This window comes from Heterodontus francisci, chromosome 19 (assembly GCF_036365525.1).
Source record: "Heterodontus francisci isolate sHetFra1 chromosome 19, sHetFra1.hap1, whole genome shotgun sequence".
Taxonomy (NCBI): domain Eukaryota; kingdom Metazoa; phylum Chordata; class Chondrichthyes; order Heterodontiformes; family Heterodontidae; genus Heterodontus; species Heterodontus francisci.
In genome coordinates this window covers 82,224,055-82,249,321 of record NC_090389.1, presented here as the reverse complement: position 1 = coordinate 82,249,321, position 25,267 = coordinate 82,224,055, and the positions used below count along the sequence as shown (strand labels likewise).

Genomic DNA, 25,267 nt, shown 5'->3' with positions numbered 1-25,267 from the left:
TTAAATGTGGAGACCAAAACTGCACACAGTATTGCAGGTGCAGTCTCACCAAAGCCCTGTTCAATTTTAGTAAGATATGTTTATTCCTGTACTCCAATCCCCTTGCAATAAAGGCCAACTTGCCATTTGCCTTCCTAATAGGCTGCTGCACCTGCATGTTAACTTTGTGCGTTCCTTGTACGAGTATCCCCAAGTCTCTCTGAACTTCAACACTTACCAGTTTCACACCTTTAAAAATATTCTGCTTTTCTATTTTTGCGACCAAAGTGGACAACTTCACACTTCCCTATATTATACTCCATTGGCCATCTTGTTGCCAACTCACTTAACCTGCCCATATCTCTTTGCAGCCTCTCTACATCCTCCCCGCAGCTTACCTTTCCACTGAGCTTTGTATCATCAGCAAACTTAGATACATTACTCTCTGTCTCTTCATCCAAGTCCTTAATGTAGAGTGTAAATAGCTGAGGACCCAGCACTGATCCTTGTGGCACCCCACTATTCAAAGAACAAAGAACAAAGAACAGTACAGCACAGGAACAGGCCATTTGGCCCTACAAGCCTGCGCCGATCTTGATGCCTGCCTAAACTAACACCTCTGCACTTCCGGGGACCGTATCCCTCTATTCCTATTCATGTATTTGTCAAGATGTCTCTTAAACGTCGCTATCGTATTTGCTTCCACCACCTCCCCTGGCAGCAAGTTCCAGGCACTCACCACCCTCTGTGTAAAAAACTTGCCTCGCACATCCCCTCTAAACTTTGCCCCTCGCACCTTAAACCTATGTCCCCTAGTAACTGACTCTTCCACCCTGGGAAAAAGCTTCTGACTATCCACTCTGTCCATGCTGCTCATAACTTTGTAAACCTCTATCATGTCGCCCCTCCACCTCCGTCGTTCCAGTGAAAACAATCCGAGTTTTTCCAACCTCTCCTCATAGCTAATGCCCTCCAGACCAGGCAACATCCTGGTAAACCTCCTCTGTACCCTCTCCAAAGCCTCCATGTCCTTCTGGTAGTGTGGCGACCAGAATTGCACGCAATATTCTAAGTGTGGCCTAACAAAGGTTCTGTACAGCTGCCTGCCCACTTGAAAATACCCCATTTATGCCCACTCTCTGCTTCCTGTCTGTTAACCAATCCTCTATCCGCGCTAATATATTACCCCCAACACCATGAACCCTTATCTTGCCTAGTAATCTTTTACGTGGCACCTTATCGAATGCCTTTTGGAAATCCAGGTAAACTACATCTACTAGTTCCCCTTTATCTACCCTACTAGTCACATCCTCAAAAAACTCTAATAAATTTGTCAAACAAGATCTCCCTTTAGTAAAACCATGCTGACTTGTTCTAATCATACTATGCTTTTCCAAGTGCAATGTTAAAACTTCTTTAATAATAGGTTTCCAGTATCTTCCCACTGACTGATGTTAGGCTAACTGGCCTGTAGTTCCCTGTTTTTTCTCTACCTCCTTTCTTGAAAAGCGGTGTAACATTTGCAAACTTCCAATCTGACGGAACCATTCCTGAATCTAAGGAATTGTGGAAAATCAAAGCCAGCGCATCCACTATTTCTGTAGCTATCTCTTTTAGAACCCTAGGGTGTAGGCCATTTGATCCCAGGGACTTGTCATTGAGAATGGGATGCACACATTACCATGTAATGACACTGAGCTGCATGCATTGCATTACCTTGCACTGATATTGGGCACCATTGTCTGTGATGCATGCAGTGTTCAGGGTTGAGATTGGGCTGCTTGCGCAATGCTCTGGGATGACAGTGAGTAGTGTTAATCCAGTTGACACTGGGCTGCATTTGTCTGGAATGATACTGGGCTGTAAGCATTGCTTGAGGCTGCCACTGGGATATGTGCTTCATTCTGGGCTGCAATGTGACTAAATATATCGCTCTGGATTGACACTGGGCTGCATGCATTGCTCCAAGCTGACACTCAACTGCAATTTGGCATGGACATATGTGCATTGCTCCAGATTGATAATGGGATGTGTGCATTGCTGCAAGATGACATGGGGCTGCATGCGACACTTCAGGCTGATACTGGGCTGCATGTAACACTCTGTGCTCACATAGGGCTACATACATTGTTTAGGACTGCATGTATCGTTCCGAGCTGGAATGGGGTTGAATATATCACTTTGGGCTGACATGATGCTGCAGGCATCACAGAAAGCTGACATGATGCTGCATGGGGTAACACTGGGCTACATTCATTGCTCTGCATTGTTCAGGGCTCGATGCATTGCTCTGGTGTGATATGGGACTGAATGCATCACCCTGGGCTGATATGGGGCTGCATGCATCACTCCAGGCTGACTGTAGACTGCATGCATCACTCTGGGCTGACATTGGGCTTCATCCATCACTCCGGGCTGACTGTAGGCTGCATGCATCACTCTGAGCTGACACTGGGCTGCGTGCATCACTCCGGGCTGCATGCATCACTCCAGGCTGACTGTAGACTGCATGCATCACTCTGGGCTGACATTGGGCTTCATCCATCACTCCGGGCTGACTGTAGGCTGCATGCATCACTCTGAGCTGACACTGGGCTGCGTGCATCACTCCGGGCTGCATGCATCACTCCAGGCTGACTGTAAGCTGCATGCATCACTCTGAGCTGACACTGGGCTGCATGCATCACTCCGGGCTGACTTTAAGCTGAATGCATCACTCTGAGCTGACATTGGGCTGCATGCATCACTCCGGGCTGACTGTAAGCTGCATGCATCACTCTGAGCTGACATTGGGCTGCATGCATCACTCCGGGCTGACTGTAAGCTGCATGCATCACTCTGAGCTGACATTGGGCTGCATGCATCACTCCGGGCTGACTTTAAGCTGAATGCATCACTCCGCGCTGTATGCATCACTCCGGGCTGACTGTAAGCTGCATGCATCACTCTGAACTGACACTGGGCTGCATGCATCACTCCGGGCTGACTGTAGGCTGCATGCATCGCTCCGGGCTGACTGTAAACTGCATGCATCACACTGCTTCCGGTTGGCAGTGTCCCGGAAGTGACGGAGGGGCCCTGCCAGTTCTGCTCGTGCTGCGTTTCCACAGCGCCGGAGGAGCGAGCGTGAGCCGCCAGCCTGAGGCCGCACCGAGCCCAGCACCGATACCCTGAGGATTCCGCACCGGCCATCGGGCCAAGTGAGGCGGGTAAGTGCGGGGAGCCCGGGCCGGGACCGTGGGGGTTTCAGCGGCCTGAGTTAGAGCTGGCACCGGGCACCCCGAACCCTCCCTGGGGAGAGCCAGCTGGTTACAAATAACCAGCATTAACTAAAATCCCAATGAACAAAACCAACAACACTAGTAACCAAAGTAGTAAACAGTTCCAACATGGGCCGGACCGGTAACATCCCTGTCCATTATTAACTAGAGTAATAGGCACTAGCAGCGTTAGGAAGTGGCACAGTAGTATTAGTCACCAGCATTAACTAAAGTAGTAAACCGTTCCAGCATTACTAGATCAATAATCCATATTAACTAGAGTATGTACCAGCAGGGTCACTGACCCGAAACGTTAACTCTGCTTCTCTTTCCACAGATGCTGCCAGACCTGCTGAGTGAATCCAGCATTTCTTGTTTTTGTTTCAGATTTCCAGCATCCGCAGTATTTTGCTTTTATTTTTATGTACCAGCAGTGTTAATTAGTATAATAACCAATATTAGAGTAATAGTACCAGTAGTATTAATGTCAGTGTTATTGAGACTAGTGACATCAATTATTGATGTTGATAATTGTACTCAACAGTGGCAGTTGACAGCATTAAATGGTATAATTAGTATTAACTAGCAGTGTTAACTAGTGTAACAAATAATACAAATGCCTGCAACAGTGTTAAAGAATTTTGGGTATTGTTGAGTGGCACTAACATTAGTCATAACCAAAAGAGTTAACACCAATGATGCTACTAAGCATCACGGCCAGAATACTAGAAATGCCCACAAAGTCCGCAGCATCAATGATACAACTGGCAATAATACCAGCAATCATTGTTAGGAAGGATTTATGGTGGCAATACAAGCAGCATTAATTAATCTAACTCAGCACAGTCAGCAGGGTGACAGAGAAAGTGCTTTGTTGCAAGAAAGACTGCTTTCTCTATCAGTGGTCTCTTGTGTTTTGCTCAACAATGTGATGTTTTAAGGTTTACTTAATCAGAGCACAGATTGCTTCAGTGCTGGAAGTAAGTAGCATACAGCAAAATTATAAGTTAACAATGTTACATAGATCATCTGAAAAGAGACAAGGCAGGTTAACATTTCAGGATGGATCCTTTACCAGTACTGATAGGCAATGCTGTGTGCGAATTTAGTGGAGACTAATTTTGCTTTGGTACTTGATGTTGCGTCCTGGTTTTTGACCAGCTATTTTCCAGGATAATTCTTGAATGCAATATGACATGGTTGGTTTATAAGCATGTATTCCAAAATTATATTTTATTCTTTTTCCTCCCTGCCACTGTTTCATTTTTTTTTCTCATTCTCCACTTCCCTCCTGTTGGTTTTCCTGATCGCGAGGAAACAGTTATAATGGGTGTTGACAGTGACTCAGTTCTTTTCCCAAATAGCCACTCTTCTTGTGTGTGGCCATGATGGCAAGTGTCAGGTTATTTGACGATGTAGAGCATCACAGCTCCATCTTGTTATTGTATTTCCACTTTTCAGCTAGAAACATAGAAAATGGGAGCAGGAGTAGGCCATTTGGCCCTTCGAGCCTGCTCTGCCATTCATTATGATCATGGCTGGTCATCCAACTCTGTAGCCTGTTCTGGCTTTTGCCCCATACCCTTTGATCCCGTTAGACCCAAAAGCTGTATCTAACTCCTTGAAAACATACAATGTTTTGGCCTCAACTGCTTTCTGTGGTAGCGAATTCCACAGGCTCCCCACTCTCTGGGTGAAGAAATTTCTCCTCATCTCAGTCCCATATCCTTAGACTATGACCCCTGGTTCTGGACTCTCCCACCATCGGGAACGTCCTTCCTGCATCTACCCCTGTCAAGTCCTGTTAGAACTTTATAGGTTTCTATGAGATCCCTCCTCACTCTTCTGGACTCCAGCGAATATAATCCTAACCGACTCAATCTCTCCTCATATGTCAGTCCCGCCATCCCAGGAATCAGTCTGGTAAACCTTTGCTGCATTCCCTCTATAGCAAGAACATCCTTCCTCAGATAAGGAGACCAAAACTGCACACAATGTTCCAGGTGTGGCCTCACCAAGACCCGGTATAATCGCAGCAAGACATCCCTGCTTCTGTACTCGAATCCTCTCGCTATGAAGGCCAACATACCATTTGCCTTTTTTACCGCCTGTTGCACCTGCATGCTTACCTTCAATGACTGGCGTACGAGAACACCCAGGTCTCGCTGCATATTCCCTGCTCTCAGTTTATAGCCGTTCAGATAATCTGCCTTCCTGTTTTTGCTACCAAAGTGGATAACCTCACATTTATCCACATTATATTGCATCTGCCATGCATTAGCCCACTCACTTAACTTGTCCAAATCACCCTGGAGCCTCTCTGCATCCTCTTCACAACTCTCCCTCCCACCCAGTTTTGTGTCATCTGCAAATTTGGAGATATTACATTTAGTTCCCTCATCTAAATCATTGATGTATATTGTGAATAGCTGGGGTCCTAGCACCGATTCCTGCGGTACCCCATACCCCACTAGTCACTGCCTGCCATTCGGAAGAAGACCCATTTATCCCTAGTCTTTGTTTCCTGTCCGCCAACCAATTTTCTATCCATCGCAATACACTACCCCCAATCCCACGCGCTTTAATTTTACATGCTAATCTCTTATGTGGCACTTTGTCGAAAGCCTTCTGAAAGTCCAAATAAACCACATCTACTGGCTCCCCCTCATCAACTCTACTAACTACATCCTCGAAGAATTCTAGTAGATTTGTCAAGCATGATTTCCCTTTCGTAAATCCATGCTGACTCTGTCTGATTCTACCACTCTTCTCCAAGTGCTCTGCTATAAAATCTTTGATAATGATAGTGGAACTCTAACTGTTCTAATCTCAACCCTCCCTGCCCACCCTCACCCAAACCCTGGGCACTGAGGTTAATTGCTGATATTAAACATATTTGCTAGCGAAGTTCGTTTCATTGCTTTCTACTGTTTCCAGGTTCACTTTATTGAAATGTGACACCGTTTGTGCGATTCTGTGGACTGAAACAAGTTGGTTAATAATTCAAGCTCCGTTAACCCTCAGGTTTCAGAAGAACCACAGTGATGCAGCCCACTGTTTATTGACAGCTGAGACATCTCTGCTAAATCAGAACTTTATCAAGTTCTTCAGAAAGTTTTTTTTCTCTAAAATACTTGGTAGGGTCAAGACCCAGTGTGGAGGTGTCAGAAGTTGAAAAGAGCAGGAGAGAAAATGAGATCAATGAAGTAGCAGTTGGATGAAGCTGCATGTGGATTTTAAAACTTGTAGATTGTAAGAAATTGAGACTGAGGGAGATGGCGCGTTCTGGCCTGTTAGAGCTCTGGGAATGAATGAACTGAACTGGGATACAGTTCAGTGAGTTTTCTCTTGGCAGGGATAAAAGAAGAAAGTTGTTACGAACAAGTAGTATTGAAAAAAATAGAGGGGAGATGTATAAATCTCTAATCAGACTTGTATGAATTTCAAGGAATTGAAAGTCTGTTCAGAGTTTTTAGCCTCTGTATATAAAAGTTATACTTGCCAAAAAATGTTTTTAGAAAATCACTTCTCAAGAGGAGAGTTTCCAGTCCTTGCAAGGTTATCAATAATGGGGAATCTTCCCATGTACCCATGTGTACCAGAGGGACACGATTGCAAACAACCACCACATAATTTATATAGCACCATTAACATAAAAAAAGCCCAAAGTGCTTCAGATGCATAGGGAAAAAAATGGACGTTGAGCTAAAGCAGGAGATATTCGGAGGGGTGATCAAAAGTAGATGGCTTTGGAGAAGCAGTGGGATTTGTGGAGGGAATTCCAGATATTGGCCCGAAGTGACTGAGGGCAGAGTTGCTAAGGATGATTTGAAGGATGGTGTGTGTTTGGGGCTCGACACAGCGACTGAGTTCTGGAGTGTGGGTGTTCCTATGAGGTTAGAAGTTGAGAGGAGTGAGGTCATGAAGGGATTTAAACATAGGGATGAGAATTTTAAATGCGAGGTATTGGGCAACTGGGGCTTAATGTAGGTGAATGAGAGCAGGGTGACAGGTGAGTGGAGCGATGCGGGACAGGTTAAGAGCTGTAGAGTTTTGGGTGAGTTGAAGTTTATAGAGGATGGGAGGTTGGCTTGGAGAGCATTGGAGTTTGGAGGTGGCAAAGGCATTGAAGGTGATTGAGGTGGTGGGAGCAAGAAAATACTTTGAACCCAGCTTTTAGGACTGCAAAAGAAATATGGATTCCTAGTCTGTACTGCAGTTTCCCAGGGTCAACTGGCTTCATAATGGTCCTGGTACTTTTGGGATGTCCTGATGTTAACGCTGCTATATAAATATAAGTTTGTTCTTCAAGTTGGGTTGAAGTTACATCCTTCCTGCGTGTAAGGGGAGACACTGCAGGGCATTTCCAGGTTGATGTCACTGGGCACAGCCTAGCAAGGGAGCATACCCATTGAGAGTCTCCATGTCCGAATGAAAGTTTCAAGTATTAAGGACTTGCTGAGAGTTTTCCTTTTTTTTTGTCAAATGCGCAATGTACTTTAACCAAAATGTACAATTTCTCCCCTCCCTGCCCATACTTTTGTGAATTCTTCATACATCATGATTAAACTGTGAATGTATGCACATTTTTCATCGTCTCCAACTGGTTAGTTGCCAGTCTGGTGTTTTGGCAGATCACCAAGCAAGGTCAGTAGAAGGAGAATTGGTGGAGATTCCTTCTTGGGTTGCATTGAAGCATTTCCTGCTAGTTATCTGACTGCAAATAGTATAAGCAGAGACTGATGTATCTGTTGCCATGCACCAGCACCCTGAGGTACAGTCTTAAGACTCGTTTTCTGTGATTTCGGAAACTGAAGTATGCAAGTTCTTTTACTTTGTTCAGTCATATCTATCTTGTGACAGTAGAAAGCAGGCAAGCTCTGTGCACCCAACAGCATTGAGAACCTGACATTTTTCAAACCCAACAGCTGCCATTGGAGATATTGCATAGTGCAGGTCCCAAAGAGACAACATGGATATGCCAAATATTGCAAAATACAAAAAGAAGTCTCCAACCTCTAATCCTATGAAAGATGATGGACACGCAGCAAACAATCCTTTCGGTGGTGTGTCTTCTGTGGGCGCACCTTTGCTGATGGCTGTGAAGATCAATCCTTGAGAGGCAGGTTCTGCTATAAGTGTCGCACGTGAAGCTGTCAAGTGATACTGAGTTGTTTTCGGCATTGGTGTCTGTTGCCAAGCTGCTGTAGCCACTGGTCATCGTGCATACCAATCCACAGGAGGTGTCTCTACTGACTCCCAGGTGTGATAGTCGATGTTTAGGGCCTTCATGTCACATTTGTAAGCATCCTTGAAACGGAGCTTTGGGTGCCCCACTGGTCATCTGGCCCCAGCTATCTCACCATACAGAAGGTCCTTGGGTATGCAACTGTCTTCCATCCTGCGGACCTGTCTGATCCACCAAAGCAGCTTCTTTTTGATTTGTGCCAACATACTTGGGAGCTCTGCCTTTGCATGGACTGCCGTAGTTGTGATTTTGACCTTCCAGGATATACCCATAATGCACTGCAGACAGCAAAGTTGGAAATTATTGAGCTTCTTTTCCTGTTAGCTGTGGTTTTCCCATGTTTCACAGCCATACAGCAAGATGTACATAGGCCTTATAAACCATCAGCTTGGTGCTATCCCATGTGCGTTTCGCAAAAGGTGCTAGCTGCTTTCCCTATGCGTGTATCGAGCTCTCTTATCACGGAACAAATTGTCTGTCACCGTGGACCCAAGGTAGCAGAATTGACTAATCACTTACAGTGGGGTGTGATTTAGTGTGATCAGGAACAGAGATGTAACACCTTGTCCCATGACCACAGTCTTCTTGATGCTTATAGTCAAGGACAATAAGTTACAGGCATGGAAGAGACAGTCCATGAGTTTTTGTAGCTGAGTTTCCGTGTGTGCGACTAGCGCAGCATCATCAGTGTACAAGAGTTCTCTGATCAGGACATGATGTGTTTTTGTCTTCACTTTCAGCCTTGATAGATTGTAGAGCTTGCCATCTGACCTAGTGTGCAAGTAGACTCCTTCCATATCTGCAGGGAAAACAAAGGTCTGGAGCAAGGAGAAGAAGATACCAGACAGAGCTGGGGCGAGGATGCAACCCTGTTTCACTCCATTCTTCACTCTGAAACTGTTGGAGGTGGAGCCATCAAACAGTACAGTGCAGTGCATGTTGTCATGGAAGGAGCAGATGAGACAGGAGCTTCTGTGGACAGCCAATTTTTCTAAAATCTTGCAGAGCCCTGCTCTGCTGACCGTGTCAAATGCTTTAGTGAGATCTACACTTCTTGTAGCTGGCATCAGGAGAAGATCATGTCCACAGTAGATCTGCTGGCATGGAAACCGCACTGTGCTTCCGGGTACACTCAGTCTGCAAGTAAATGGAGTCTTTTAAGTGTGACCCTAGCAAAGGCCTTCCCCGTGTTGCTAAAAAGTGAGATGCCCCTGTAGTTGTTGCAGTCTTCTCTGTTGCCTTTGTTTTTCTATAGTGTGATGATTTTGTTGTCATGCATCTTTTGTGGAACAGAGCCTACTTTCCAGCAGAGAAGGAGAAGGTCATAAAGGTGTGGCAATAGATGTGATAGATGCTAGCACTGCCTTATCTGACAATGACAACCTGATGTGTTGCCGCAATATTCAATACTCTTTGTTCTTGCTCAATGCACCAGTTGTTTTCAGGTTTATACTGGGTGTGTTTGACAACACAAGAAATAATGTTAAAGTAGGCAGCAAAAGATGTCAATTTCTAAATCCTGCCTCGACTGGTAAGCTTTGCCAATGTGTGTCTGAAAATTCTTTGTCCTGTTTTTGGATCTCTTGAGGGTCTTGCCCTACGCTGCCCTGTTCTATGGTGGGTACTTGTTCAGCCACGCTGCTTCTCTTTCAAATTCTCTACTTGGTTCCGTCTGCTTTACTATCGCTTTCCCTGCTTTGGAAAGCTTTCTTGAACCCCTGCTCTTTAACCGTGCCTTCATCTTCATCCAAGTCTCTCACTCCCCTCCTTTTTCTTGGAATCTGTGTCCAGTGCCTCCTTTTCCTTCTTAACTGTAATGTTCTCTGAGATGTCTTCCTGCATGCAAGGAGTACAATATAGATGCATGTTCTTGGCACACTTGCCTATAAGGCCACTGCTTAGTTGCCTCATTTAAAGGCTGAACATCCCAAGTTTCTCGGGTCTTTCCTCAGATCAGTCCTCTGCCACAATGGATCTTTTCTGACTGTATTCAGGGATTGAATTTATCCCCCTTGTGTCTGACCAGAACAATACTGAAGAGGCAATATCAGGAAAGATGGAATAGGCTTGAGACTCGTTTCACTAGAAAGGAGAAGACTGAGGGGTGTTTCTCTGCTGTAAATACTATGTATATGTAGTCTGACCAGATCAGTACACAGCTTGAGCTTGACTTTTTCACTCTTGTACTCTGCTGTTGAGTTTTTACAGTTCTGTTGATTTTGTTAATTGTTGGCCCACAGTGGTTGGATTTAACTGTTAAGTCTATTATAACCATTGGATTTTGAACTCGTGACTGTTGCAACATCTAGTTTTTCTTCCTTTGTGCAGTATTGACAGTTGTCTATACTCTATTTCATTTGTCATTGTTCTGTACATTGTCAATAATTTTGGAGCTTCTGAGCTTTGTAAGCAAAGTCAAAAGACCAGTTGTCCTGCTACTCTGTGTGTACAACTATCAGTTACTAGTTGAAACTCTGGCTTCATCTGGGATACCGGGGTCACCAGGCAATTTGATGTGGTCTGTTAAATTTTCTTTAGGATACCAGTGCCGGTGCAATCATGGACGAAGATGGAATATTTTCGACCTTTGGTTTATTGTATGAGTATTTTGGTCTGTGAACTGGCTTGAAATCTGAGCACACGAAGGATTATGAAGCATGACAGGATTTCTGTCTGCTTTTTCAGGTGCTTGATTAAGTAAGTGATCTGGTGTATTTTGCATACTTTAGGTTTGATAAGTGCATGGTTGTTGGAAGTGTTGAGTTGTCTGACATGTCTACTGGTCAATTATCACTTAAGTCAAGCTCCAGTAGTTCTACAGTATAGCTAAGCCATAACCTCAGGTCCTGATAAACCTTTGAATAAGATTTCACCCCTTTATAAAAAGCATAGAGGAGAGATATGCAGAAATTCAGCTTAGTAAGCTGTTTTGTCTTATGTTGGTAAGACTTTACATTCCAAAATAAATTAAAATTGTTATAATTCTTTACAATTTTCCCGTGCCATTTACTTTCTCCTTTGAATGCAAGAGCCTCCTTATTAGTAAAAGAAGGTTGAGGGGTGACCTGATAGAGGTCTTTAACATTCTGGAAGGGGTTTGATAAGGTAGACATAGAGGAGATGGTTCCACTTCTCGGGAGGACCATAACTAGGGGCCATAAATACAAGATAGTCACTAATAAATCCGATAGGGAATTCAGGAGAGGCTTCTTTGCTCAGGAAGTGGCTAGTATGTGGAGTAGTTCAGTTGGATAGCTTAGATGCCTTTAAGGGGAAGTTAGATAAACACATGAGGGAGAGAGGAATAGAAGGTAATGCTGATAGTGGCTGGTTTGGAGCATAAACACTGGCACAGACCAGTTGGACTAAATGTCCTATTCCTGTGCTGTACTTGCTATGTAATCTAAAGTGCAGATTCTCTTCCCTTTGTCTAGGTGCTATGTTCCTAGCACTTATGTAGATTTAGCTTTGTAACCGGCAAAGGGTATCAATCTTGGGTGACTCGTGTGTTTTACATTCTCCCCTTTTCCATTTGAGGAAAAGTGTCTATCCTCTACTTGGTACTTTCCTGCAATGCGTTTGAAAACTCAATTTGATGGGAAACACAGTGTAATCTCACTTTCTACCACATACATGCAAAGTATTTAAGCTTTTTTGTTTTTCTTAATGCTGCATTTTACAGTAGAATCATGCAGTTTTATTTATTATAACTAAAGATTTAATAATTGTGTATTTGGACGACTTTAGCTAAATGGGCACTGATCAGATTAATGGTTCAATCCCTGGTCTGTGTCGCTGCCAGATCTTAGCCAGTACAGCAGCAAATGGACTACGATTAGCCTCAATGCTCTGGACTGGGTGTGGGAAAAAACAGTTTCCATTCTGATTGAAGTCTAGTGATCCCTGCTGGCAAGCAGCCTGTTGTGGGCATGGGGAGCTGGAGGAGGCTGGCTCTGATGCCCCTGGTGAATCAAGTGGCCTGGCAGCTCTTGCTGTTTAGGCCTGCAAGTTAAATATGGCCCATTAAACATGGTACCAGGCATAGCTCAGTGGGTAGCACTCCCGTCTTGAGTCAGAAGGTTGTGGGTTTTACGTCCCACTCTAGAGACTTGAGTGCAAAATTTAGGCTGACACTTCAGTGTAGTACTGAGGGAGTGCTGTGCTGTTGGAGATGTCATCTTTTGGATGAGACATTAAACTGAGACCCTATCTGCCCCCTCGGGTGGATGTAAAAGATCCCATGCAATATTTTGAATGAGATTAGGGGAGTTCCCCCTGGTGTCTTTGCCAATATTTATCCCTCAACCTACATCACGAAAGCAGATTTTATCGTCATTATCACATTGCTGTTTGTGGGAGCTTGCTGTGCGCAAATTGGCTGCTGCATTTCCTACTTTACAACAATGACTCCACTTCAAACATACTTCATTGTGAAGGACGCTACAGAAATGCAAGATGTTAGCAGCAGCAAATAGTGCCCTTGAACCATATACCAGCATGAATCAGTGACTTGAGAGGAGGTTAAAAATGTTGCAGAAAAATTTGAACTGAGATTTAAAATAAACTGAGGGAGAGGGGAGCCTGACATATTCCAAGTTCTATCCCCACTTGGACCCTTTTCTGGTTTGGAGTTTAAAAGGAGATAAAAGTTACAATTGAGTTCGATTCTTGATCCCCCAGCATTGCATGTTGGGGTTATCACTTAAAAAATATAGGTTATGCTAAAGTCAGATGTCATTTTTACTGCTTATTGCACAGAGATACACAACTAGTCATCAAAGCAATCTACCAGTGGATTAAGAAGTGTGTTAATGTCTTCTAGGACCTGGTGCCAATTAAACAAATGTATCTGTTGTGACATGGGAGCAGGACCCATCGACAACAATTTATATTTATAAAGCACCTTTAATGTAATAAAACGTCCCAAGGTGCTATATTTATGAAAATGATAGCCCCTGTTCTGGGATTGCATTACACTTCAATGAGAAAGACAGTAAACTGTTGTACTGAAGCTATTTTTCAATGATAATTCCAGGGGTACATTTTAAACTAATGTTTACCTGTTAACAATTTGTTAATTCCTCTAAATATTTCAAGATAATGTATTGCAGTAACCATGAATATACTAATGAGTGCAAGGTTGAATAAGACTTATAAATGGAATTTCAATTTTCAACCACTCCGTATTAACCCAGCTGGATATTAACTGTTATGTCTCATCTTTCACACTCCAGGAAGTGCAATCTGACTTCTATGTATTTTACTTTTTCATTTTCTCCCAGAGATTCTGACTCCAGTCTGAGCTGTGCCTCACAAATACAGGTTGCCCTCTGCTATGTTGCCAAAGTGACATTCTTTGAGTAGGAGCCTAAATGGTGATTGTTGGTCAACTATTCAACTGGATGTGCATCACTGTTGAGTCTGATCCTGCCTTCACGTGGCATCCACATGCAAGGTGACGTCCAGCAGGAAGTTCCCAGGTCATTTTTTTTTTTCATCATTTCTCTAAATCAGGCAACCAGTTATGGACCCCTATCAATGGCCTGAATTAGATAAGTTGGAGATTAAACTGGAGCCTTCCAAGCCTGTATGGCTCAGCTACTCACTGTCCTAACTGGTGGAGATGCTGCACCATCAAACCTTTTTATAAATGTTTAGCAGAGACAAAAGTGAAATGTCTTCACAGATGGACAAGAGTTATAAATACCAGGGTTGTCAAGTGCCAGTTGCATTAAGTCCTTGAAAACGTGTTTTCTGTCTGAGTAACGAGAACAACATTTGTTTGGTATGCCGTCAGTATTTGATTCTTGACTACCAGTAATTTGGCACCAAGGTAGGAAGGGCGAAGTGGATTTTGCACATGGGCCTAAACAATGAGAGCTTCTCTTGTCTCTGCCACATTTTATGCTCCTTCTGTTTATACCTGTATTCAAAGTATTAGGAAGTATTTTTAATAAAGTATTACCGGCACAGAAATGGGCCACTTGGTATTTGTTCCACAAGCCTACTCCCACCCCTCCTCATTCACCCCCATCAACATATCCTGCTTTTTCTTTTTCCCTTATGTGCTTATCCAGCTTCCTCTTAAATGCATTTATGTTATTTGACTCAACTACTCCCTACGGTAGCGAGTTCCGCATTCTAACCACACTCAGGATAAAGAAATTTCTCTTGAATTCTCTATTGAATTTATTAGTGACTGTTTTTCTATTCATGACCCCTAGTTCTGATCTCATTTGTCCTCTAAATTTACTCTATCAAACTCTTTCATAATCTTAAAGGTCACCTCTCAGTTTTCCCTTTTCTCGAGAAAAGAGCCCCCAGCCTGTTCAGTCTTTCTCTTATTCTTGCGCTAATGTCTGTGGTCCTCATATTTTCTGGTTCTTGTAGTAACCATTCACATCCTGAGATTTGGTACAGATTCTGCTTCAACCCTGACCAGTTGGATGGAAATGTTTTTCTTATGTAAAGGTCCTGCGTGAAATTTAGGCTTTCTCAATCTGGTTCCTAACAGGTGTTGGTCCACAGCATAAAAGTAAAGAGATTTTGGCATTGAGTTTCCGGTCCCACTCAGATACCTAGATATCATAGGATGGTTCTTGGGGTGGGGTGTTGGTGGAGAAATAGAAAAATGTCACCCTGGTGCTATAGCCATGCACTTCTGAAGTTGGAGGTGGAGTAGGGATGGACGGGTGGGAGGGCAGTTTTCCTCAGTAGCAAACCACATTACACTTGACCTAGGGATGCTTCATATTAAGCACAACATTAAGGTGGGGGCAGGTGAATTGAACAAACTTGAATGGTCTAGCAAAAGACGTCATTTTAACTCAAAGATTGCAAGTAGTGCCTGTTTAGGGGCGACAGTTTGTCATTTAAAAGTTGTGAAATGAAAACTGGGAATTTTCATTTTTTAATTCGGTTGTAGACAAATACTGCTGCTTCCTTGCTTTTCAGATCAGGAGGCCATGTTTGGTCATTGTCTTGATGACTTTAGCTGGCAAGTTCTTGATGAACCAGCACACACGGAGACCACATGTAGTTTGTCATCAACTCAACTCCAATATCCTTGACACTGGGATAATCCCAGAAGTTTGGCACCATTCCAAAGTAATTGTCCCTCTAAAGCCAGGAGAACCTGCCCATGATCCGATAAAGCTACCGCCCCATCCCTCTTGTGTCTGTGATCTACAAGGTGGTCGAACAGCTTATCCTTAACCAAATAAACCTAGTTTTAGAAGCTACTCTCCCAAACAAGCAAGTGGGCTTCAGAGAAGAAAGAAGCTGTTTTGACTAGGTCCTTGCATTCATGACAACCATTGAGGCAGGGTTCAAGACTGGAGCTGCCTTCATAGAATTGCCATCAGCATATGCCACTGTCTGGGCAAGGGCCTGCAACTGACGCTTTCAACACTTATTCAGAGCCCCAAAAGTTTAGGCTTATCAACATCGTAACCAGTCACTGTAAGTCCCATGTTCATCTTGGTGATAAGACCAGCCAAACACAGATGCCTAAACAGTGGTCTTGCGCAGGGGTCTGGATTTGCACTGGTCTTTTTCAACATATATAATGGCGGACATGCCGTGCACCAAATCCCGGAAGTTCATCTACGCCGATGACATAGCATTGCTGACGCAGGCATAAACGCCGGAGGAAGCAAGAAAGATGTCAGCGACTTGGACCTACTGGGACTTCTGGACCTGGTGTTTCTGCCCCAATCCAGAGAAGACAACTCTGTCGGCATTCCATGTGAACAATAACGTTGCCGTGAAAGAACTCATCCTTGTGTCCTTCTGCGGAAAGCAGCTTACCTATGACTCCCACCCAGAATACCTTTGTGTCACTTTGGACAGGACACGCACCTGTCGGCCTCATCTTGTCAACACCAGCCAAAAAGTAAAAACCAGGGTGTACCTTATCCCAAACCTTGATGGAACGTCACGGAAGATCACAACCAGAACACTTTGTGCGCCAACAGTGGTCCTAGTCTGCTGTGCTGCAGAATGCTGCTCTGTCTCATGCTCCTGCAGCTGCCACACAAAGATCGTGAACGTGCAGCTGATTGCTGCTTTGAGGGCAGTGTTGGGGATCTTAAGTCTACTGCAACTGAGTTGCTCCTGGTGCTGTCCCACTTTGTCCTGCCTGCCATTTGCCATGATGCCATAGTGCTCTGTGAGATGGAAAATGTCATGAGCAGCACCAACCTTCCCACTCAAAGTCTTGAAAAACCCACCAAAAAAATGTTTAAAATCGCGCAGGCCAGTCTGCGAAATGCAGCTGATACCAACCCACTATCCAGTTAGATGGACTCGTGGAACCCATGCGAAATAAAAAAACATCTTATCATTAACCCAAAACCAGAGGTCCCTGGCTTTGAGCTCCCTTGAACCAGTGCTCAACAGAATTTGCACTGGGCATGGGCAATGCAGCCATAAGTGGAAGACGAGGGCTGATCAGAAATTAGATTGTGCCATGAGTCTCAGACCATGGAACACATCACATCAACCTGCGCACTGAGATCTGTTGTGGAAGGCACCTTATTTGTCCACTCAGCATCTCAGAAAGCCATTGAATTGATGACCAACCTAGACATCGCATTATAAGCTTTGCACATCCTATGAAAGTAATTGTAGTGCTACAGCTGTCCTTGGCCTACATGAAAAACAAAGTGTCACCTTCATCATTAGGAAATAGTTACCACAATATGATAGAATTCTACATTAAGTTTGAAAGAGATCTAGTTCATTCTGAAACTAGGGTCTTAAGTCTGAACAAAGGTATGAAGGGCAAGTTGGCTATGGTGGATTGGGGAAATAAAAGATTAGATGGTACTCAGGCAATAGCTAACATTTAAAGAAGTATTACATGGTATACAACAAATATACATTCCACTAAGTCGCAAAAGCCCAACAGGAAAGATGAATCTACTGTGGCTAACAAAAGAAGTTAAGGTCAAAGTTAACGCACTAGGTCAAAGGAAGTGGCTTATAAGGTTGCCAGAAAAAAAGTGATTGGGAGCAATTTAGAGTTCAACAAAGGAGGACCAAGAAGCTGATAAAGGGAAAAGAGATTATGAATGTAAGCTAGCTAGAAACATAAAGGCAGACTGTAAAAGCTTCTTTAGGTGTGTGAAAAGGAAACGATGAGCAAGGACGAATGTGGTCCACTGCAGGTGGAGACAGGAGAGTTTGTGATGGAGAGTGAGGAAATGGTCCCGAGACTAAACAATTACTTTGTGTCTGTCTTCACGGAGGAAGACACAGAAAAAACCCCTAGAAATAGGGAACCAGGGACTTGTAAAAATGATGAACTGAAAGTAATTAGCATCAATAAAGAGTTAGGCCCTGAAAAAATTAATTGGATTGAAAGTTGATAAATCCCCTGGACCAGATGAGCTATGTCCCAAGTATTGAAGGAGGTAGCTGTAGAGATAGTGGGTGCATTGGTGGTTATCTAGCAAAATTCTGTGGATTCTGAAGGGGTTCCTGCAGACTGGAAAGTAGCCAATGTAACCCACTATTTAAGAAGGAAGTGAGAGAGAAAATGGAGAACTATAGACCTGTTAGTTTGGCGTCAGTAGTAGGGAAATTGTTAGAATCAATGATGAAGGATGAGATAATTAGATACTTGGAAAATAGTGATATGATTGGGCAGAGTCAACATGGATTTGTGAAAGGGCAATCATGTTTGACAAAACTGTTGGCATTTTTTGAGGGTATTACTTGTAGCATAGATAAAGGAGAACCAGTGGATGTGGTGCATTTGGATTTTCAGAAGGCTTTTGATAAGGTCCCACACAGGAGGTCAGTAAACAAAATTAGAGCACATGGGATTGGGGGTAATACATTGCAATGGATTGAGATAAAAACAAGAAATGCTGGAAATACTCAGGTCTGGCAGCATCTGTGGAGAGAGAAGCAGAGTTAACGTTTCAGGTCAGTGACCCTTCTTCAGAACTAGCAAATATTAAAATGTGGGGCAAGAGATAACAAAGGAGAAGGTGTAAATAGGACAAGGTCACAGAATAGCTGGTCGTGGAGCAAAGACAAAAAATATGTTAATGGTGTATTGAAAGACAAAGCATTAGTACAGATAGGGTGTTAACGGACTGAAAATTCAATAGCTGCAAGTACAAACATGAAAAAAAACAGTGGGTAAGCAAACTGAACAAACTAAGATGAAATAAAATAAAATAAACAGAAAAAAAAAATTTAGAAAGGAAAAAGAAAAAAATAACTAAAAATAAAAGTGAAATGAGGGCCCATCATGCTCTGAAATTATTGAACTCAATGTTCAGTCTGTCAGGCTGTAGCGTGCCTAATCGGTAAATGAGATGCTGTTCCTCGAGCTTGCGTTGATGTTCACCGGAACACTGCAGCAATCCCAGGACAGAGATGTGAGCATGAGAGCAGTGTTGAAATGGCAAGCAATCAGAAGCTCGGGGTCCTGCTTGTGGACTGAGCGGAGGTGTTCCACAAAGCGGTCACCCAGTCTGCGTTTGGCCTCCCCAATGTAGAGGAGACCACATTGTGAGCAGCGAATACAGTATACTACGTTGGATGAAGTACAAGTAAATCACTGCCCCACCTGAAAGGAGTGTTTGGGGTCTGGGAGAGTGAGGAGAGAGGAGGTAAATGGGCAGGTATTACACCTCCTGCGATTGCAGGGGAAGGTGCCATGGGAAGGGGACGAGGTGTTGGGGGTAATGGAGGAGTGGACCAGGGTGTCACGGAGGGAAGGATCCCTTCGGAATGCTGATGGGAAGGGATGGGAAGATGTGTTTGGTAGTGGCATTACGCTGGAGGTGGCGGAAATGGCGGAGGATGATCCTTTGGATATGGAGGCTGATGGGCTGGAAAGTGAGGGCAAGGGGAACCCTGTTGCGGTTCTGGGAGGGAGGGGAAGGGGTGAGGGTTGAGGTGCGGGAAATGGGTCTGACATGGTTGAGGGCCCTGTCAACCACATTGGGGGGGGAATCCTCGATTGAGGAAAAAGGAAGACATATCCGAAGCGCTGTCATGGAAGGTAGCATCATCAGAGCAGATGCGTCGGAGACGGAGAAACTGGGAGAATGGATTGAGAATTGGTTAACAGACAGAAAGCAGACAGTAGGAATAAATGGTTCATTCTCAGAATGGCAGGCTGTTACTAGTGGGGTACTGCAAAGACAGAGGCGCAAGGGGAGAGCCAACTGTGCAACAGCCCCAACAAACAAATTTCTCTGCAGCACCTGTGGAAGAGCCTGTCACTCCAGAATTGGCCTTTATAGCCACTCCAGGCGCTGCTTCACAAACCACTGACCACCTCCAGGCGCGTATCCATTGTCTCTCGAGATAAGGAGGCCCAAAAGAAAGAACTGCAAGGATCAGTGCTTTTTAAAAAATTCAGTCATGGGATGCGGGCGTCGCTGGCTAGGCCAGCATTTATTGCCCATCCCTAATTGCCCTTGAGAAGGTGGTGGTGAGCTGCCTTCTTGAACCGTTGCAGTCCATCAGATGTGGGTACATCAACAGTGCTGTAAGGAAGGGAGTTCCTGGATTTTGACCCAGTGACCGTGAAGGAACGGCGATACAGTTCCACGTCGGGATGGTGTGTGGCTTGGAGGGGAACTTGCAGGTGGTGGTGTTCCCATGCATTTGCTGCCCTTGTCCTTCTAGTTGGTAGAGGTTGCGGGTTTGGAAGGTGCTGTCAAAGGAGCCTTGGTGAGCTGCTGCAGTGCATCTTGTTGATGGTACACACTTCTGCCTCGGTGGTGGAGAGATTGAATTTTGAATGTGGTGGATAGGGTGCCAGTCAAACAGGCTGCTTTGTCCTGGATGGTGTTGAGCTTCTTGAGTGTTTTTGGAGCTGCACTCTTCCAGGAAAATGGATAGTCTTCCATCACACTCCTGACTTGTGCCTTGTAGATGGTGGACAGGCACTGGGGAGACAGGAGGTGAGTTACTCGCTGCAGAATGTCTAGCCTCTGACCTGCTCTTGTAGCCACAGTATTTTTGTGGCTGGTCCAGTTCAGTTTGTCATCAATGGTCCAGGATGTTGATAGTGGGGGATTCAACGATGGTATTCCCATTGAATGTCAAGGCGAGATGGTTAGATTCTCTCTTGTTGGAGATGGTCATTACCCGGCACTTGTGTGGTGCAAATGTTACTTGCCAACTATCAGCCTGAGCCTGGATGTTGTCCAGGTCTTGCTGCATATGGACCACAGCTGTTTACAATCTGTTAGGAACATAGGAGCAGGAGTAGGGCATTCAGCCCATCGAGCCTGCCCTGCCATTCAGTATGATCATGGCTGATCATCCGCTTCAGTGCCTTTTTCCCACACTATTCCCGTATCCCCTTATGTCATTTGTATTTAGAAATCTGTCAATCTCTGCTTTAAACATACTCAATGACTCCACTTCCACAGCCCTCTGGGGTAGAGAATTCCAAAGATTCACAACCCTCTGAGTAAAAAAAATTCTCTTCATCTCTGTCCTAAGTGGCTTCCCCCTTATTTTAAAATTGTGTTCTCTGGTTCTGGACTCCCCAACCAGGGGAAACATCTTAGCTGCATCTACCCTTTAAGTATTTTGTAGGTTTCAATGAGATCACCTCTCATTCTTCGAAACTCTAGAGAATACAGGCTCAGTTTCCCCAATCTCTCTCTCTCCATAGGACAGTTCCGCCATTCCAGGAACAGGTCTGGTGAATCTTCGTTGCACTCCCTCTATGGTAAGAATATCCTTCCTAAAGTCAAGGGACCAAAACTACACACACTATTCCAAGTGCGGTCTAAACAAGGTTCTATGCAATTGAAGCAAGACTTCACTACTCCTGTACTCAAATCCTCTTGCGATAAAGGCGAACATACCATTAGCCTTGCTAATTGCTTGCTGCACCTGCATGTTCGCTTTCAGTGACTTATTAACAAAGACCCAGGTCTGTTTGTACATCTACACTTCCTAATCTCTTAATAATAAAGAAATATTCTACACATCTGTTCCTCCTACCAAAGTGGATAACCTCACATTTTTCCACATTATATTCCATCTGCCATGCTCTTGCCCACTCACTAAGTCTGTCCGAATCCACTTGAAGCCGCTTTGCATCTTCTTCACAACACACATTCCCACCTAGTTTTGTGTCATCCGCAAACTTGGAAATACTACATTTGGTCTCCACATCCAAATCAGTGATGTATATTGTGAACAGCTGGGGCCCAAGCACTGATCCCTGTGGTACCCCACTAGTCACAACCTGCCAATTTGAGAATGACCCATTTATTCCTACTTTCTAGCTGTTAACATACTGGCATGGATTAAGGATAGGTTACCTCCTATCCCATGTACTTTAATTTTGCTAACCAATCTCCTGCGGGGGACTTTATCAAAAGCCTTCTGAAAATCCAAGTATACCATGTCCACTGACTCCCCTTTATCAATTCTGTTAGTAACATCCTCAAAAAACTCCCAACAGGTTTGTCAAACAGGATTTTCCATTCATGAATCCATGTTGATCTTGCCCAATCAGATCATTATTATCCGTGTCCATTTACAACATCCTTTAGAATAGATTTTAGCATTTTCCCAACAGCTGACAGGTCTGTCGTTCCCTATTTTCTCTCTCCTTCCCTTAAATAGTGGGGTGATATTTGCGACCTTCCAATCTGCAGGAACCGTTCCAGAGTCTATAGAGTTTTTGAAGATGATCACCAATGCATCCACTATCTCCATAGCTACCTCTTTCAACACTCTTGGATGTGGAATGTCAGGTTCTGGGAACTTATCAACCTTCAGCCCCATTAATTTCTCCAATAATTATTTCTTAACAATACTAATTTCCTTCACTTCATCATTCACCCTAATCCCTTGGATCTCTAATTCTGGGAGATTTCTTGTAGCTTCCTCAGTGAAGACAGACGCTTCTCTGCCATTTCTCTATTCCCCATTCTAAATTCTCCTGACTCTGCCTGTAATAGACCTACATTTGTCTTAGCCAAATGTTTCCTTTTTACGTACCTGTAGAAGCTTTTACAGTCCATTTTTATATTTTTTGCTAGCTTACATTCATATTCTATTCTCCCTTTATCTGTTTCTTTGTCCTCCTTTGTTGTGTTCTAAAATCCTCCTAATCCTCAGGTTCACTGCTATTTCTGGCAACATTATAGACTTTTTCTTTTAATCTTATACAATCCTTAACTTCCTTTATATAAAAGCAAAATACTGCGGATGCTGGAAATCTGAAACAAAAACAAGAAATGCTGGAATCACTCAGCAGGTCTGTCAGCATCTGTGGAAAGAGAAGCAGAGTTAATGTTTCGGGTCAGTGACCCTTCTTCGGAACTTCCTTTGTTAGCTACGGTTGACTGCCTTTACTTTTGGGGTTTTTGTGCTTTGGAGGAATGTATAGTTGCTGCAAACTATGTAATATTTCTTTCAAGACTATCCATTGCCTACGTACTGTCACACCTTTTAATGTATTTTCCCAATCCACCTCAGCCAATTTGCCCTTCATGCCTTCATAATTTCCATTGTTCAAATTTAACACCTTGGCTTCAGATTGAACGACCTCACTTTCAAACATAATGTCAAATTCTATCATATTATGGTCACTCATCCCTAAACGTTCTTTTATAACAAGATTATTAATTAGCCCTTTCTCATTACATAAAACTAGATCTAAAATAGCCTGTTCTCCAGTCGGTTCCTCAACATACTTCTCTAGAAAACCATCCCCAACACACTGCAGAAACTTGTCCTCCACAGCATTAGTGCTCATTAGGTTTATCCAGTCTATATGCAGATTGAAATCACCCATGATTACTGTATTACCTATACTACATGTTTTTCTAGTCTCCTGATTAATGCCATGCCCCTCACTACCACTACTGTTTGGTGGCCTGTAAACAACAACTACCAATGTTTGTTGTCCCTTGCTGTTTCTTAGCTCCACCCAAACAGATTACACACTTTGTTCTTCTGATCCGAGATCCTCCCTTACCGATGTACTGATCCCATCCCTCCTTATCAGTGCAACACCACCTCTTCCTTTTTTGCCTGTCCTTCCTAAATGTCGAATATTCTTGACTCTTCAATCCCCAGTCTTGGTCACCCTGTAGCCACGTTTCCGTTATGGCAATTAGATCATACCCATTTACCTCTATTTGGGCCTTTAAATCATCTACCTTGTTGTGAATGCTGTGTGCATTCATTTAGCGTGCCCTTAACCTTGTCTTGACATTCTGCATTCTAAGTCTAATTGATGCTTGCCTTTGTTTCGCCTGCCTTCTAATGTCACTTGCTACTTTTCTACCTCCTGTTACCAGCTTTACTTCCTTCCAATATATAGATGATTTGAATATGGGGACCAATTGAAATGTTTCCATATTTGCTGATGAGGCAAAATTAGGAGGGAGTGCAGGTTGTGAGGAGGATGCAAGGAGGCTTCAAGGGTATTTGGATAGGCTAAGTGGGCACGAACATGCCGATGGAATATAATGTGAATAAGTGTGAAGTGTTCTACTTTGGTAGAAAACGCAAAAAGGCAGAGTATTTCTTAAATGGTGAGAGGTTGGGAAGAGACCTGGGTATCCTTGTTCATGAGTCACTAAAAGCTAGTATGCAGGTGCAGCAAGCAATTAAGGCGGCAGGTGGTATGTTGGCCTTCATTGCAAGGGGATTGAGTACAGCAGTAAAGATGTATTGCTTCAGTTGTATAAAGCCTTGGTGAGACTGCAGCTGGAGTATTATGTACGGTTATGGTCTCCTTATCAAAGGAAGAATATACTTGCCATAGAGGGAGTGCAACGGAGCTTCAGCAGTCTAATCCCTTGGATGGCGGGATTGTCTTATGAGGAGAGATTGCAGAAACTGGGCCTGTATTCTCTAGAGTTTTGAAGAATGGGAAGTGATCTCATTGAAACTTACAAAATTCTTACAAGGCATGACAGGATAGATGTGGATAGGATGTTTCCTCTGGCTGGTGAGTCTAGAACAGGGGACACAGTCTCAGAATAAGGGGTAGGCCATTTAAGACTGACATGAGGAGGAATTTCTTTGCTCAGAGGTTGGTGAATCTGTAGAATTCACTACCCCAGAGGGTTGTGGAATCTCAATTATTGAGCATGTTCAAGACAGAAATTGATAGATTTCTGAATACTAATGACATCAAGGGATATAGGGATAGTGGGGAAAAATAGTGTAGAAGTAGATGATCTGCCATGATCTGTTTGAATGGCAGAGCAGGCTCGATGGGCTGAATGGCCTACTTCTCCTATTTCCTATGATCCTATTCATGTTTTCTTGTAAAGAAGTGTGTGAGCTTGTGTGAGATTAAAATAATGAACACTATGCAACTAGAATGGAACTTAAAAGATCAGCTTGCTCCTTATTTACATTGCTTGTGTTTCATTCTTCAGCTTAGGCTACAAGTTTAAAAGCTCACATCTTTATCGTTCCATGTCCAACATACTAGTGCACACAATGCGTTATGTGACAGTCGCCTGCCCTCTGGTACAATATCATTGGCACAAATATGCTACAGGGAAAATTTGTACCTGCGCCCACTCAGATGAATATGCCATGTTCTACTTGTGAGATAGTCTTCAACACCCATTGCTCCCATGGCTGGTAGTATGTCTGTCAGAATTGTAATGCCTGTCCTTCACAAGAGTGTTAGATACGTAAAGATGCTCTCACTGGATGCGCCTTCACAGTAGTGTTATATAAGTATATTCTCATCCAAGTTTCAATTTATTATCAATTCTACACTATCAGCTTTACGTTTATAGAAATCCCAGTA

The 25,267-nt window shown here is 43.7% G+C and overlaps 1 protein-coding gene across 3 annotated transcripts in view; it reads left to right on the top strand.

Moving 5' to 3' along the window:
* The first annotated feature begins 3,033 nt into the window (after positions 1-3,033).
* Positions 3,034-25,267, top strand: part of arih2 (ariadne homolog 2 (Drosophila)) — a 125,589-nt gene continuing 103,355 nt past the window's right edge. For 2 of the 3 annotated variants that reach the window (XM_068052114.1, XM_068052112.1), the window contains exon 1: positions 3,034-3,188. The gene's annotated coding sequence lies outside the window, so the exon portion shown is untranslated. Of the gene's footprint in view, positions 3,189-21,142; positions 21,200-25,267 lie in introns of all 3 variants that reach the window. The other variant, XM_068052113.1, reaches the window with a different exon arrangement.